This window comes from Azolla caroliniana, unplaced genomic scaffold (genome assembly GCF_043228905.1).
Source record: "Azolla caroliniana isolate FFs.n. ecotype wild unplaced genomic scaffold, voAzoCaro1.0.p SCAF_14, whole genome shotgun sequence".
Classification (NCBI taxonomy): Eukaryota; Viridiplantae; Streptophyta; class Polypodiopsida; order Salviniales; family Salviniaceae; genus Azolla; species Azolla caroliniana.
This window is the reverse complement of record NW_028230449.1, coordinates 19,978,005-19,994,237: the sequence shown is the minus strand read 5'-3', so window position 1 is coordinate 19,994,237 and position 16,233 is coordinate 19,978,005. Positions and strand designations below refer to the sequence as shown.

At 39.8% G+C, this 16,233-nt stretch overlaps 1 pseudogene; it reads left to right on the top strand.

Annotated features, from left to right (window-relative positions):
• The first annotated feature begins 15,923 nt into the window (after positions 1-15,923).
• LOC147855813 (U2 spliceosomal RNA) lies at positions 15,924-16,073 on the top strand (annotated as a pseudogene).
• Positions 16,074-16,233: the final 160 nt, after the last annotated feature.

Here is a 16,233-nt window from a genome sequence, read left to right as displayed (position 1 = left end):
TGCATTCGCATTCGCGAATGATTCAATCAAACAGGTATGGTAAATCATCTCAAAGTTGGATTGGATTGGATTTATAAGTTGGAAAAAATAATAAAGTTTGGAATTTCAAAAAATGACTAACAAGAACTTTCAATATGCCCAATTAAGCGTTGTAACCATAGGCATTCTCGGCTTGCTTCATGTAATGCCAATATCTCAGCATGATTTGAAGATGTTGCAGCCAATGTTTGCTTTGATGATCGCCAAGAGATCGTTGTGCCACCAACAAGGAAAACATATCCTGTTTGTGATCTGCCAACGTGAGGGCCAAATAAAAACCCATTGTCAGAATAACCGGTCAATTGATTGTGCATAGAATCGTTGGTAAAGAAAAGACCCATATCTTGAGTGCCTCGCAAATATCGGAAAATCTGCTTAATTCCAATCCAGTGTCTTCTGATAGGATCGTGACTATATCGAGCCAGCAAATTGACAACGAACGAAATGTCCGGACACGTACAATTGGCCAAGTACATAAGTGCACCAACAATAGCCATGTAAGGATAATGTGAGCCCAATGCTGACTCATTAGAAGATCTTGGCCGAAATGGGTCACAAGAAGGATCTAGAGAGCGCACTACCATAGGAGCTCTAATAGAATGAGCTTGATACATAGAAAACCATTTTAATATTTTATGGATATCAAAGCCCTGATGAAGAAGAATTCCATTAGATAGGTGCTTGATCTGAAGACCCAAGCAGAATGTAGTTAAACTGAGGTCTTTCATTTCAAATTGGCATCTACGCATAGCCACAACATTTTCAATAGCATTGGATGTTCCAATAATATTGAGCTCATCAACATAAATAACAATGATGACAAATTCTTTGAGATAATGCTTGATAAATATACAAGGACAAATATCATCATTCTTAAATCCATGAGAAAGATGTTGATACTGTCAGAACCAAGGATAAAAGATAGAGTGATGGAAGAAGGATAGAGAAGAATGTATGTATAAGATAGAGAAAGAAAGAGAATGGATACAAGATATGTAATGAGAGCTAAAGACTGATGTTGATTCAAATTGATTTGAGAATACATGTATGCGCTTATTTATAGGTTCCTATAGAATAGCTTAGAGATTTCTAGAATGTTCTAGAATGTTCTAGACCTAGAATGCTCTAGGACATTCTAGAACATTCTAGAATAATCTAGAGTTTTTACAATAATCAATGTAATACAAGAAGTAGCTTTTATTATTTCATATAACAATAAGCTATCTTAATGATTAAGGTTTTCAAGTATGAATTACAAGGTTCGAGGTTCAAGTCCGAGTGACGCCATAATGGTCATGTGTTCATGACACTATCCCTCCTTCGAGAACGCCGAGTGGAAGTCGGCGTTAACATTGTTGGGCCGGGCTTGTTTGGATAGTGACGATGGAAGTCGTTGACCAGAGCTTCAGCTTTATAAACGTTATCGATGGGTTCCCAAGTGCGATCACTCGGAGGATAACCAAGCCAATCAACTAGATAATAAAGCTTATTGCGCACAATCTTAGAATCGAGAATAGCAGCTACCTCGTATTCGGGGCCGTCCACAAGTTGTACAGAAGGCGGTGGTGGCACGACACGATTAGGAATTAAAGAGGTGTGGCAAGGTTCCAAAAGAGAGCTATGAAAGACAGGGTGAAGTCGCATATGTGCAGGAAGGTTAAGACGAAATGTTGCATCATTAATCTGCGCCGTGATGACAAAAGGACCTAAGCATTGATAGTCAAGCTTAGCACACGGTCGGGTAGTCTTGATGTGACGACGAAGCAACCATACACGGTCACCAACCTTAAACGGAGATTAAGACGATGTCGATTGGCATTGGTCTTATGGTGTGCTTGCGCTTTCTGAAGATGTGACGATAACTCGAACTGGATTTGTTGTAGTCGGTGGAGGTGATGCGCCGCACTAGGGTTTCGTGACACCTCGGGAAGATCCAGTATACACCATCGAGGGTGGTTGTCGGTGTAGGCAAAGAAAGGTGTAACTTAGGTAGAAGAGTGGACCGTGTTGTTGTATGCAAACTCGGCAAGATGTAAAATTTTACTCCAATCATCTTGTTGATAACTAATGAAACATCAAAGATATTGCTCGAGCGTTTGATTTGTGCGCTCTGTTTGTCCGTCAGTTTGTGGATGATAAGCCGAAGAGAGTTTGCAAGAGATTTTGAGGCCTGCCCATAGGTGCTTCCAAAAGTGTGAGATAAATTGAGGACCTCGATCGCTAATAATATCATTCGGGAGACCATGATGGCGAAACACTTCACGCATAATGAGATCTGCAGTTTCTTCACTATTGATGGTCTTTACACATGGTACAAAATGTGCCATCTTGGTGAACCGATCCACTACTGTTAAAATAGTATCAAAGCCTTTGGAAGGCGGCAGATCCATAATGAAATCCATAGAAATAGACTGCCATGGCTTGTTGGGAGGGGGTAACGGTTGTAGTAAGCCATAAGGGTGATGCCGGGGTATTTTGGCGGGACAGCAGGTGTCACAAGTGCGAACATAATCTTCGACAAATTTTTGCAAGTGAGGCCACCAAAACAAACGTTTCACCAGCTCAATGGTCTTGGAAATACCAAAATGTCCAGCCATGGGGGCATCATGACAATGTTCCAACACTTGAAGTCGGGGTGATCCGTCGGGGACGTAAAGGAGATTCTTGTAGAAGAGTAAACCATCTTGCCACTTGAAGTCCTGATAATGTTGAGATGATTCGAATTGATTTGAGAATACATGTATGCGCTTATTTATAGGTTCCTATAGAATAGCTTAGAGATTTCTAGAATGTTCTAGAATGTTCTAGACCTAGAATGCTCTAGGACATTCTAGAACATTCTAGTAACAATCGGCAACGGTTCGGTTCGGTTCGGTTCGGTTCGAGAGGGTCCAAATCGAACCGGTTTGGAACCGAACCATTTAAAAATGTTGAAACCTGAACCGAACCGAACCGAACAGTGAAACCTTTAAACCGAACCGTTAAACATTTTTCAAACCGTTAAACCATTAAACCGTAAAAACCGCGGTTTTGTGGTTCGGTTTCGGTTTTCAACATAGGTCAAATTTATTTTATTTTATTTTTAAATTTATAATATTTCATTATTTAGAGTTTTTAAAATTTTTAAGATGTTCCTAAAATGTGAGAATAAGAGTAAAAATGAAAAGATTGTTTAAAAACAATTTTTAAAATTTTTTAGAATTTTTTTCAAATTTTTAAATTTTTTTTTTAAAAATTAAAAACCGTTTAAACCGTTTAAACCGAGGTTTTTGACTGCTGAAACCAAACCAAAACCGAACCGAACTGAACCGTTGAAAACGTTAAGCCGTTAAACCGCGGTTTCACGGTTCGGTTCGGTTCAAACCGAACCGTTGCCGATTGTTACATTCTAGAATAATCTAGAGTTTTTACAATAATCAATGTAATTCAAGAAGTAGCTTTTATTGTTTCATATAACAATAAGCTATCTTAATGGTTGAGGTTTTCAAGTATGAATTACAAGGTTCGAAGTTCAAGTCCGAGTGACGCCATAATGGTCATGTGTTCATGACAGATACCACATATGATCGGCTTGTTTAAGTCCATAAAGTGACTTACATAACTTGATCAATGGATTGAGAAATTTTCCCAGCTGCATAGATTTGCAAAGTTCTTCAGGTATCTTCATGTATATATATTTATCCAAATCACCATAAAGATAGGTTGTAACCACATCCATGAGATGCATATGAAGACTTCGTTGAATAGTGAAATGAATCAACCAACGAAAATTCGTTGCATCCATAACTGGAGAATATGTATAAGTATAATCAATACCAGATCGTTGTGTGAAACCTTGAGCAACAAACCTTGCCTTAAATAACTTCGCACAAAAACCCAATGATAGTCAATGGGTGTATGACCAATAGGCATCTCTTGAATTTTGCCAAAAACTCTTCATTTGAGAAGACTAAATCAACTTGAATAGCTTCTTTCTGTTTATCCCAAAAAGGAGATGATTTTGCTTCTTGAATAGTTTGAGGATCTAATTCGTTAACGAAAGTTGTTGTCATGAATTGATGGGGAGAGTAAACATGATATGATGACGGCCGTAATCGGAGAAGTTTGCGCTGCATGAAGTACTGCATGTCCCCATGTTGAACTAGGCAAATTTGATTTGAGAAGAATCGGCCGCGCAATTACGATAGATTCGTAATAGCGAATAAAGGTTGTTGACGTAAACTCGGCAACGTTTTCCATCCGAATTGACTTAATTGAAAATCTGGGAATTGAGCACACAACTTCTAGATAAGGATGAGGAGTTGAGGCAACGCCATGTTGCGAGTAGAAAGAAGTGTGACTTGAGAAAAACGCGATGACACAGCTTTGACTCCCATGAAGTAATAAATGGTCTAGAAGGAGGGTGCATTGGTCCATGGATATCACCATGTATATGCTCCAAACATTTTGCTGACTCATACGGTTCCTTGTGCAAGGAAGGAAGAATCACAAGCTTTCCTTATGCACATGGAACACAAAAACGAGTTTTAACTCGATTCAAGTATTCCAACTTTAAAGGTAGATCTTGAACATAATTGATCATTCTCCTAATCATTGTATTGTCAAGATGACCTAGTCGATCATGCTAGAGATCCATTATATCAGTATTGACCTTCGAGGAAATATTGTAGTAGTGGGCAAATACGACCATTCGGATCTCTGGGGCTTTAAGGTTGAAACAATACAATTGATTTGGCATGACTTCTAACTCATTAATAACTTGGGTAGTATTTGATAGGTGCTTGACAACTCGCATTGCCTCTTTCCCATCTTGTTCCCATGTCATGAGGTGATATCCATTGCATCGTACATCTGCAAATGTGAGAAGATTTCTTAGTGAGGCGGGCGCATAGATAGCATCATGTATTTCTAAGAAAACACCACTTGGAAGTTGGATAGTGGTGGTGCCTCTTCCTTGTCCAATACAAGAACCAACTATAGTCTTGATGTCGAAAGGGATTTGATCTTTAGTATGATGAAAGAATTCTTTATGACAGAATAGTGTGTGTTGAGGCGCAATGCAATCAATAAGACAAAGAAAACAGCTTGTATGCAAATCAATCATATGAGCTTCAATCATGTTGGGTTCGGGCTCGAATTCCAAAGGTTGATCAATAAAATTATATTCCAAGATTGGAATTAATGGTGAGATCGTTGATGTTTCTGTTACCATATTAGCCTATGGTTTCCTATCTTGACCTTGCTTGCCATACTTCTAGTAAAGATCAACATGAAACTTAGAAGTTCGGCAAGTAATTGCCCAATGCCCTCGTAAACCACATCGAAGACATGAATTTGATGAAGGCTTATCTTGACTCGACTTTGATTGATGATGCATTGGCTTGACTTGATTACTTGCTGGATATTGTTTCCTTTGTTGATTTCTTCCTCCTCTTCCTCTTCCTTGACTCTGTGCATATGGATGTTGGTGACAATGTTGTCGTCTAGAATAATTACTCTCGACATGTGTCAAATCCTTGAATTGTAGAGGAACCGTAGGTTGACTAACTGGATGTCATTGAAGTTTGTCGTCCTTGAGGAGAACTTGGTGGTGTTGCTCAGCGACAAGAAGTGCAAATAAAAGTTCAACATAGGTTTTAAAATCACGATTATGATATTGTTCGGAAAGATTAAAATTTGAGGGATGAAAAGTAGTTACCGTTTTGTTGATTAGATTCGCCTCTTGAACAAGGTTATCATGACCACAAAATTTAAGTTTAGAAACGATACCAAATAGTGAGGCATTATATTCAACCATTGTCTTGAAATCTTGAAAACGAAGTTGATTCCATTCATGCAAAGTGTTGGGACCGAGAACAATTCATTGATGATCAAAGCAGGCTTTGAGTTGCATCCAAAGAGTTGATGGATTCTTGATGTAGAAGTATTGATTCTAAAGGCTTAGATCAAGGTGATGAAGGATGAAGATGAATGCTTCTGCTCCCTTCTTCCTAGCATTTGAGTTCTTAGCATCATTAAAAGTATCACATATCGTATGAAGGAGATCTTTCGCCGTGAGATGTCCTTCGACATGAACCATCCAAGTCATATAATTGGACCCATCCAACGCAAGTGGCGGGAATAAACATTTCTCTATTTGTAGAGTTTGAGAAGCCATGCTAATGGTAACAATAAGGTAGATTTCTATAAGAGAATAATTAATTACTATGGTTGAGGCTAATCGTGTTGATCACGTGTTATAGAATAAACTATTAAGCAAGATCAAAGAGTGATTAGATATAAATCAAGATCACTAATCACATATCAATATAATCTCTAGATAGAGCTCATAAGCTATGCTCTTCTCTATCTAATCCAAAATGATTGAGATACATAAGTTTTATGACTCACAAGATGATGGGACGCATGTAAGTAACTCGAAGATTAGGTGATGCCTTAAGGTAGATCACACTGTCATTTCAAGCATGAGATGACTCTTCATACGCCTCCATGCATGGAGATTGAGAGGTGCACCCATTGCAACTGCGCTTAATGTTTCAAACATTACCTTACCTTGACCTGATAAATCTTTAAGCATCAAATCATACGTACCTCTAGTGAATGCAAAATACCTAGCCGAACAGTATATGTGCACACTCAACACGCATTGCAGAGCTCATATTGTCTTCTTCATCTTCGATCTCTTCAATCGGGTGAGTTTTGGTTTTCTCTCTTGTTCATGGAAGATTATCTTTATCCTGGATCGATATCACATCAAGAATAATGGATATAAACATGAATTCCTCACAAATAGTGGGGGACATCTATATGGGGATCATTGATTCAATAAAAAGTAATGTGATGGTTGAATGTAATCATGAAAGGGAAGAATTTGGAAGCTCTAAGAGGTTTAAGGGTTTTGAGGAAGTTAACGGGAAGAAATTAACATATGCTGAGACAATACATGTAGATGAAGTTGGCAATGATCATTGTGATTGGGATAGTTTATGGGGAATTGCCAATACCTTGTTGTCTGGTATTGTGGAAGAAAATGAAAATGCAACAAAAGAATGCATCAATGAGGATGTGCATGATGTGGAAGTTGATGCTAAGGCAATGTTGCAATCTTTTGATGTATTCTATGATCGTGCAGTTATATTATTTTTTACCAAGAAGCTCCAATATATAAATTGGATTAAACAATGGTTGAACACAATTGTGTCATCGAATTGTGTTGAGGATATATTTCCAGGACCATGAGGGTTTTATAATGTAGTATTTCGTTCCCTTGAACATCGAAGTGCATTGTTGGCTAAAGTTCCAGTATTTTTTTATAAACAATTAGTGCATGTAATGCAATGGTCCCCTAGTGGACTATCATGCATTGTTGAAACAAGAATGTCTTGTTTGGGTAACGATGGATTGTAAGCATGCATTTTTATGGCCACTTTTACCAAAGTTGATGAGTCAAATAGGTAAAGTATTGGTATCTCTACATGCAAATGCTACAAATAAGTGCAAATTCTGTGTTATGGGATACAAGTTGTAAGCGGTCAGGATGGGTGTGTATGAACCCATCTGGTATAAAAAGACTTTGTTTTAAATTGAAGTGGGAGGCATTTGTAGGTCATTGTTTTGGATGTGGTGAATGGGGTCACTTTATGGCAGAATGCCAACGTCATTGTCCTTCAACTTTAGAGGTTCCTAATGAAGGGAATTAAGGAAGGAGTGGGGAGGGATGTTGGTGTCTCAAATATTGTGGTTGTCATGGATAAAGGAACATCATCTAGAGCAGGTTATAAAGAGGTCTCACCTCAAGGTTTGGGCTCTAAGAATAAGGGAGCTCAATCTATGGATATGGAAAAACAAAGTTTAGTGGTTATAGATAAGGGGGGGAAATCATTGGATAGAACTAGTAGTGATGTTGTTGATAAAGATTGGCATCAGGTTAAGGGCAAATCGAAGGGAAAATCAATGAATATGCAACATAATTGTTTGCCCACTACACTACTTATCAAGGTAATTCAGGAACTAGGGAGGGTCCTCGAAAAGCTCCTTGGCAACGAAAATTTAGGGATAAGGGATTACCGGGGAATTACCCCGTCAGCTTCAATTTGATTAATTGGGATGGGTTGTAAATTCATCGAATACTCAAGGTTTTCGTCAAGCAAGAGGACCTAAACAAAAGATTTTGATAGACAACCCTATGGATGTGGTGCACGAAAATCCATATACATCACTAGAACATGCTTTCAAACTAGTTTCATGACATCAGTTGCACTAAAGGAACAAGTGCACCCATAACATTGTTGATTAAATGAAAGTAGTAACATGGAATGTGAGAGGGGAATATTCTCCTCATAAGAAGTATATATTATGGGAAACTTTGTTAAGTAAAGAATGAGATGTATTATGTGCAATTGAGCATAAGTGTCATGAGTTAGCAAGATCCATAGTTCATTTGCGTGGATATTCATCATTCTATGCAAGACATCTTAATAATCATTATTCAAGTGTGGTATTAATCGTGCGGGATAAATATTATCCTTAAGTGGTGCATAATGATCTTTATGGTCAGTTTTTTGTTCTAGAAATCACTTTTTTGGCAAGGTTGTGTGGGTGGTTGGGATTTATGCCCTTACCACTCAACGTATTGCATTATAATGGGGTTCACTCCTTCAAACCATATGTGTGTGTGGGTTGTCCATGATTACTTATGGGTGATTTTAACATGTGTGTTCATGCATCTCAATCTACGTCTGAACATTCAATCATGGATGATCTTGAGCAACTTGCTTGGGATTCATTAGCTATGGAGGTTCCAAAGTTGGATGTTTGGACCCCGTTTGGACATGGTTGGATGGGAATGATCCAGGTTTTACCTTCCAATCCGCTCAACATAGACAAACATGGAGTCGGTTAGATAGAATGTATGTGATGCACGATGATTCTCTTTTATCGACATCACTTCGTATGACAATTCTTCAAGATGTAAGAACTTCATATCACTTTCCTATTTGTTTGGATGTTTGTAATCATGCAATTGACATGTATAAATCCTTACTTGGAAAACCTCCATTACGCTTTAACTCTTCTCTTTTGCTTCAACCTCGCTTTCATTCTCTCATGGATCAAATATTGGTAAATTTTTCACAACAAGTGAATCTTAAAGTAGTTAAAGTATGGGATATCACGTTATGAAACATTAAGATCATTCGTCGTATGTATGGAGTAACTAATGTTCAACGAAGAAGAGGTCTTCTTCAACAATTCTCACAAGTTCTGTTACGGGCATGGCCATATAATATCTCGTGGTCAGAATTTACTGTAGTATTCTATACATGTGGATAAGTGTGAGGGTTAAACTAGTTGTAGTAAATGAGGGCGAAATAAGGACTCTTGACATATATGTTTCTTTTAAAAAAACATATATGGGCACATGCCTTGCATATCCTTTATACGCATGAAACATTAAACATTCAAGATAGTAACCTACTTGGTTGGCTCAACTGTTTAATGTATTTGTTCTCGAGGTCTCGAGTTCAAATATGACCAAGACCATACAACATCGTTGATACATATGACTATAACACATGTTTAGACTTGAGGTCTAAGTGCACTTCGGGGTCCTCGTAATAGGACTTAAAGAGTCGAAACCACATATGTGGGCACAGAAACATAGTTTATTGTTAACATTTTTTTCGTGTATAAACTATTCATGACGCGAACATACATAGTTGAACCTCAGGGAGCCGCCATGAAAAAAATCAATATAGAGATCAGGGAAAGACATTTATTTGTCACCCCCATGGTTTTCAAAACACCTTTATATTACCATAGTAACCTGATCTTGAACCTTATCTCATACGTCTAGAGGGGTATTGACATGAGATCATGATATCGATTAATGTTTGCCCATGATGTGTTTACATCATGACATGATGTTAGGACTATTTGTTTGACCTTATCCTATTTCGTTTCCAAAAATAATCATTTAATGGCTCAAAATAATGACCTGATGTCATCCGCTCAAGCGGAAGGAACTCAAGGGAATCCTCCTGGACAAATGTCCATTGAGATGTATTTTTCGCAAATAAGCCAATACCTTAGTTTCACCGCTCAACAAATGACCGAACTTCGGAAATCTCAAAAGTGCTCTCGAGGAACGTGTCACTAGTTTATAACGTGAGACTAATAGACCGACAAGGTGAACCATCGTTTGTCATTAAGCCATTTACGGGAGACAAAAAGGAAAGAACCGAAGAAGCAATTTGCACGTGGCTGGGCCGATGGGAGTCTCATTTTGAGCTCTATCCCATGCTAGATAGTACGAAGATTGCATATGTCGGCCGAGAACTAGGGGGTAAGGCCGCTACTTGGTGGTGTGGGCTTCGAACTTTGGGGAAATTGCCTGATACCTGGACAGATTTTGTCACAGTTTTTAAGGGCCAATTTCTGCAACCTCGCTCTCGAACCGAGGCAACACAAGCTTTAATGAACCTCTCTAGCATGAAGTTTTCTTTGCTAGAAGACTATGTCCACCATGTTAGACCCCAAATCCAAAAATCAGGTCTAGAAGGGGACAATTGGTTAATAGCTTGTTTTGTCAATGGCATCCCCAATCGGACTATGACTGGATAGTGCACGATAAGGATTCAAAATCCTTTGAAGAAGCCATTGAAATAGTTCTTCGCTATCAACGCATTTCGAAGAAGGACCACAACAAACCCAGTGAAGCGCCTGGGACTAAGCAGTCACAATTCGCTGGGAAATGCAAGACACCCAACAAATTCATGGATCGCAATTGTAAACGACAACATCCTTTTTGCGTATTCTACAAAAAGAAGGGTCATACAAAAGAGCAATGTCGAAAGCTCCAACGGAAAGAGCACGACAGCAAAGCTAAAGCTGCAGACCATAAAGGTCAGATTCCTAATGTCCTTCAGGTCTATACACATCATTTAAGTAATTGTCAATGTTCTTTCCCTCACTATGTATTGGATCCCAATGATTTACTACGTGCAAACGGGTATATCAATGGATCTCCCGTACAAATTTTGTTTGATTCGGGAAGCTCACACAACTTTGTGAATGATTGTTTGGTTCAAATATGGGGAATCCAACCCACCGTAAGTGATCACACCTATACGGTGCACTTGGCTGATGGAAGAGTACAATACATCAACGGGGCGATTCATTCATTAGGAATTTCTATTGATACTTATATAGAGGAAGTAGACTTCCATGTAATGAATCTTTGTACCACTGATGTAATAATGGGTTATCCATGGTTTTATAATAAAAACTCTTCTTTATTTATGTTGGGAGAAGAACAGTGCCGACAAACAAACTCGGCCGAGGCCGATAGGCCGAGGCCGAATCCGTATGAGGTGGACCCGACTACGGAGAGCCGAATGATACAGACCCGGTGAAGACCGGATGAGGAGTATCCGGTTACGGAGAACCGGATGGTACATGCCCGGTGAGAACCGGAAGAGGAGTACCCGACTACGGAGAGCCGGATGGTGCAGACCCGGTATGAACCGGATGAGGAGTACCCGGCTACAGAGAACCGGATGATACAGGCCCGGTGAGAACCGGATGACGTAGACCCGGTGAGAACCAGAGGAAGAGACATATTCGTAAATATGTTTCTAAGAGCCCATCGAGGCTATATTTGTAAATAACCGAAAAGTCATATTAATATAAATATGACTTAGGGCAAACTTTTAGAATGTTGATGTTATCATTTTCTTGTTGGTGCAAGAAGTGAGAGCGTGTGACAGTGTACAGGTTGAGAGAGAGAGAGAACGAGGTCGTTGCCTCTGTTGTAACCGCCGCCTGTGGCGACGATCGTGAGCACGAGGTCGTTGCCTCCGTGAACTCACTGTTTGTACATTCCAATATAGTGATAGCTTGCAGCCAGTGGGCTGTCGTGGTTTTTCCTTCTTTGGGTTTTCCATGTAAACATTCTGTGTACCCTTTTCTCTCCTTTGTGTCGCGTGCATTTGTTTCCCGTTTTTCTGTGTATGAAAAGAATCTCGGTTGTGGCCGAGCTTTGTGCATAAGGAGCGTTGAGTTCCCGTCAATTTATTGATTGGGTTCATCATTCAATAACTTTTGTACTGAACGATTGTACTCATTTTATTCAATGTGTCAAAAAACAATCCCTCTCGATTGTTTCCTCGTGTCCATCAATATCTGAGTTGTCTTGTTCTACTCTATTTTATTGTGCACTTGATCCGGACATTCACGTTTACAATATCGATAATGTCTCGGTTCAATTAACATATTTTGAACAACAACAACTTGATGAAATCTTAGATGTTTTTCGTGATGTTTTTCAGAGTGAACTACCAGATGGGTTACCTCCTAAACGTAATATAGACCATCGTATAGATATTGTACCTGGCGTTGCACCAATAAGTATACCTCCTTATCGCTTAAGTCGATCCGAAGAGGATGAGGTATCTAAGCAACTCAAGGACTATTTACGAATGGGTTATATACGTTATAGTAAATCTCCATGGGGTGCACCAGTTCTCTTGGTTAAAAAGAAAGAGGGCACATGGCGTATGTGTATTAATTACCGATGCTTGAATAAAGTGACGATCAAGAATTTGTATCCATTGCCCCGGGCTGACGATCTAATTGACCATCTCCAGGGAGCTCGGTATTTTACAAAACTTGATCTCCGTACTGGCTACCATCAAATTCGTATAAGTGATGACGATGTTCCTAAAACGGCATTTTGTATGCGCTATGGCCATTATGAGTTTTTGGTTATGCCTTTTGGTTTGACCAATGCTCCGGCTACATTTCAACAAGAAATGAATGACATTTTCCAAGAACAACTTGGAAAATTTGTCGTTATTTTCTTGGATGATATTTTAGTTTATAGTCGTACATTACAAGAACATGCTAAACATGTCCGCTTTGTTTTACAAACATTGCGTGACAAACAGTTTTACGCGAAGATCTCAAAATGTGAGTTCTTCAAGAAATTAGTTACTTATCTTGGACATCTCATAACCGAACGAGGAGTTGAAATTGGTCCTTCTCGCATCGAGAAAATCAAGCTTTGGCCCACTCTTCGGAACATTCGAGAAGTTCAATCATTCCTTAGTTTTGTCGGGTTTTTTGCGAAAATCCCTTTGTAATTACTCCCAATCAACTTCACGAACAACAAGACCTTATCCACCCCCACCAATCTTTGTTCCTGCTCCAACAGTTGAGAAAAACGACGCTCAAAGAATAGGAATGCTTGTGTCGCACCTTGGTGGGTCTTCACCGATGCCACCCACTGGTCGAACTCACGCCGATCTCGTCCCTTCGGTCTCTCGTAGCCATATGCCTTCAATAGAGCCTTCGTGAAACTCATCCACAAATCATGAGCTTCTCGAAGCTCTTTTACCTCTTTGTAGATAGGTTCGGCCACCACCCGACAAAAGTACACCAGCCTCATAGCTTCATTCACACCTCTCGAATCCATCTCGGCATTGTAGGTGTCTAGAAAACTTTGGACTATGGCCCTGTCGAAATAACTGACTCGCTCGACCACGCTTTTGACGGCTTGTTGGGCCGCATCTCGTCTTTTATCTTCTCTCGAAAATTCCATCATCATTTTCGACATTGCCTTCATGAGATATTCCTCGTCCATCTTCATCCTCCTCTGCCGCTCTTCACGTCGAGTTCACCAAAAGATGTCGCAAAGATGCGCATGCGTGCATGCTTCCCTTGAGCGGGACCACCGGGGCCACGGACCAAGGAGATAAAAGAGGTAAGGAAGTGGAGATTAAGACGACGATGCGTATGTACGAGTTAGGAAACCAATATCACATTTGAAAAGAACAAATATTTGTATACTCAAGAAGAAGATAGATGTCAAGAAGAATATTATATTATTGATGATGGTGATGGTGGTGATTTCACATATTGAACCCCCCCCTTACACAAGCCCAACTAGAGGCTTTTATAGGTCTATGCATGCTTGCGACATGCACAAAACCATGGGCTAAAACCGTGGTTTTGTGCAAATAGTTTTGCTTATGACATGCATAAAACCATGGTTTTGTGCACACGGTTTTGTACGTTTGTTTCCTATGGAATACTGAATATGTGAAGGAAATATATAAAATCTAAAGCACTTAGTAGTAGCTTTAGTGGTAAGCTAATCGCCTCCTATCTTGGAGGTGCAAGGTTCAAATCTTACTTGCACCCCTTTGTATGCACTCAATGCCATTATGCCCTATGATTATTTATTATTGATTTATTTTCATTTTTACAAGTATTTGTGTAATGTGCGTGGAACCACACTTTTTCACTTTTTCTCCCACGAGACGTGCAACATCACGACAACGGTCCCAACATACTTCCCACCCAATATATATTGCTATGTTGACACGAGTTATTGGGCACAATGTGTTGTAGAGTTTTGTGGGTGGAGAAGAAGTCTGATGTCCAATAGGAATAAGATCTTATCTAAGAAGAAGGGCTAAGACTTGCGTTGTGATCAATATGCCTTGCAGTCAAGGAGAAGGCATACATCCATTATCCAAATAATAGGTATTTCCTGCCTAACATGTCGCAGATTACAACGTAGGGGTTGTTAGGACCTATAGAGCCAAAATTGTACCCATCATTGACACTCTGTCGTAGTTGGACATGCGTGCAAAGCACAACGCAAGGTGTTGATATAGAAGAGGAATAATGCTAGGGTTCGGACCAACAGATCAACCTATCTTGCGTCTGATACTCGTTTTTTCGATCACCTAGCACGTGCTACACACCAAAGTTTTATTCGATGCATCGTGCCACACATCGATAAGTTTACAAACGACGAGAGGAAAGACATATGCCATCACGTGTTGTACCAAGATGAATGAACACTTAAAATGGAAGAATGTTTTGACAATGAAGAGAACTTGAAGGATCGCCCCATAATTGACTCCCAAATTGGTCTTGTCATGGGCATGATTAACCGCAACACAGAGAATTAAAAGGGTTGTGTGCCACGTCCCTATGCATGTGTAATGGTCCGAATAGCATGTTAACACATGACGGCCTAGTGATACTATCAATTGCATACAACAGTCGCGTCGTCTAATCAACGCTTTTATGTTAGATTTTGGTGCACTTACGTCCTATATAAACGTAGTTGTGTTATAAGAAATCGATGAATGGGGTCGAGGTCCCAACCCCTGTGTTGTTACCTCACGAGTTCTAGGGAGAACATGTAAACAACTGCTCAACTGATGGAAGGTGAACTAAACGTCTGTTCGCCATTACTTTGTGTGTGCTCGTATTGTTCGAGACATGCTTTCTATTAAGATGGAGGATAATGCACGACATTGCACGACATGTTAACGGGATGTTCAAAAAGTCGAGCATAATGTTGTCATCACGTATGAGCACACGGGGATGGGCAAGTTTTTTACATGTACTTGTGCATCTAGAATACATGCTTCCCTCGACACCAAGACGATCAACATTCGATAAAGGAGGGAATGAGACCAACATGGTCACTACTCTACGAGTCCATTGGAAGCCAACGATCCTCAAGAACTTAGCAAAAGGATAAGAGGAAGTGATTTGGGGTTATGTAGGCATACGGATAGGTGCGCGTGGATTCGAGATGGAGTGAGTTGGGGAAGCATTGCCGAAGCAAGGCGACATTGAGCTTTGTAATGTGGATTATGTATGTATGTATGGAGCGAGGTGCACGAGAAGCAACGAAGCTTTCATGAAGGTTGTTATTATTCATGGTATTGTTATATTTGGTGTGGGAAGAGAAAAGGTTAACATACGTAACTGTAGATCAGAGGTGGGGGGGGGAAGATATCCCACATAGGGAGTCCTGCTCATGCTCAGCCTATAAGTATGGAAGTAGAAGCTCAGAAGGAAGCATACCTTTCTCGGCCTTTTGGCGAAGATCAAGTGTAGTATCTGTTCTTATCAGTTTAATATCTGATACATGGCCACATCATATTAACCTAATTTCTTTCATGGGGGCAGCACCCGTTGGAGGCAGCCCACGAACACGGACCGGAACCTAAACAAGCAATGGGTAGTGTAGGCCTAGCTGGTAGATAATTTTGCCCGTTTGCCTACAATCCTCGTTACACCTAATGGTTTTGGGGTATGTATACCCGTGATTTTCCACACCCGTATCATGGTAAGAATTTGGTGGCATCTAGCATGTCCAGGAGTGATCAG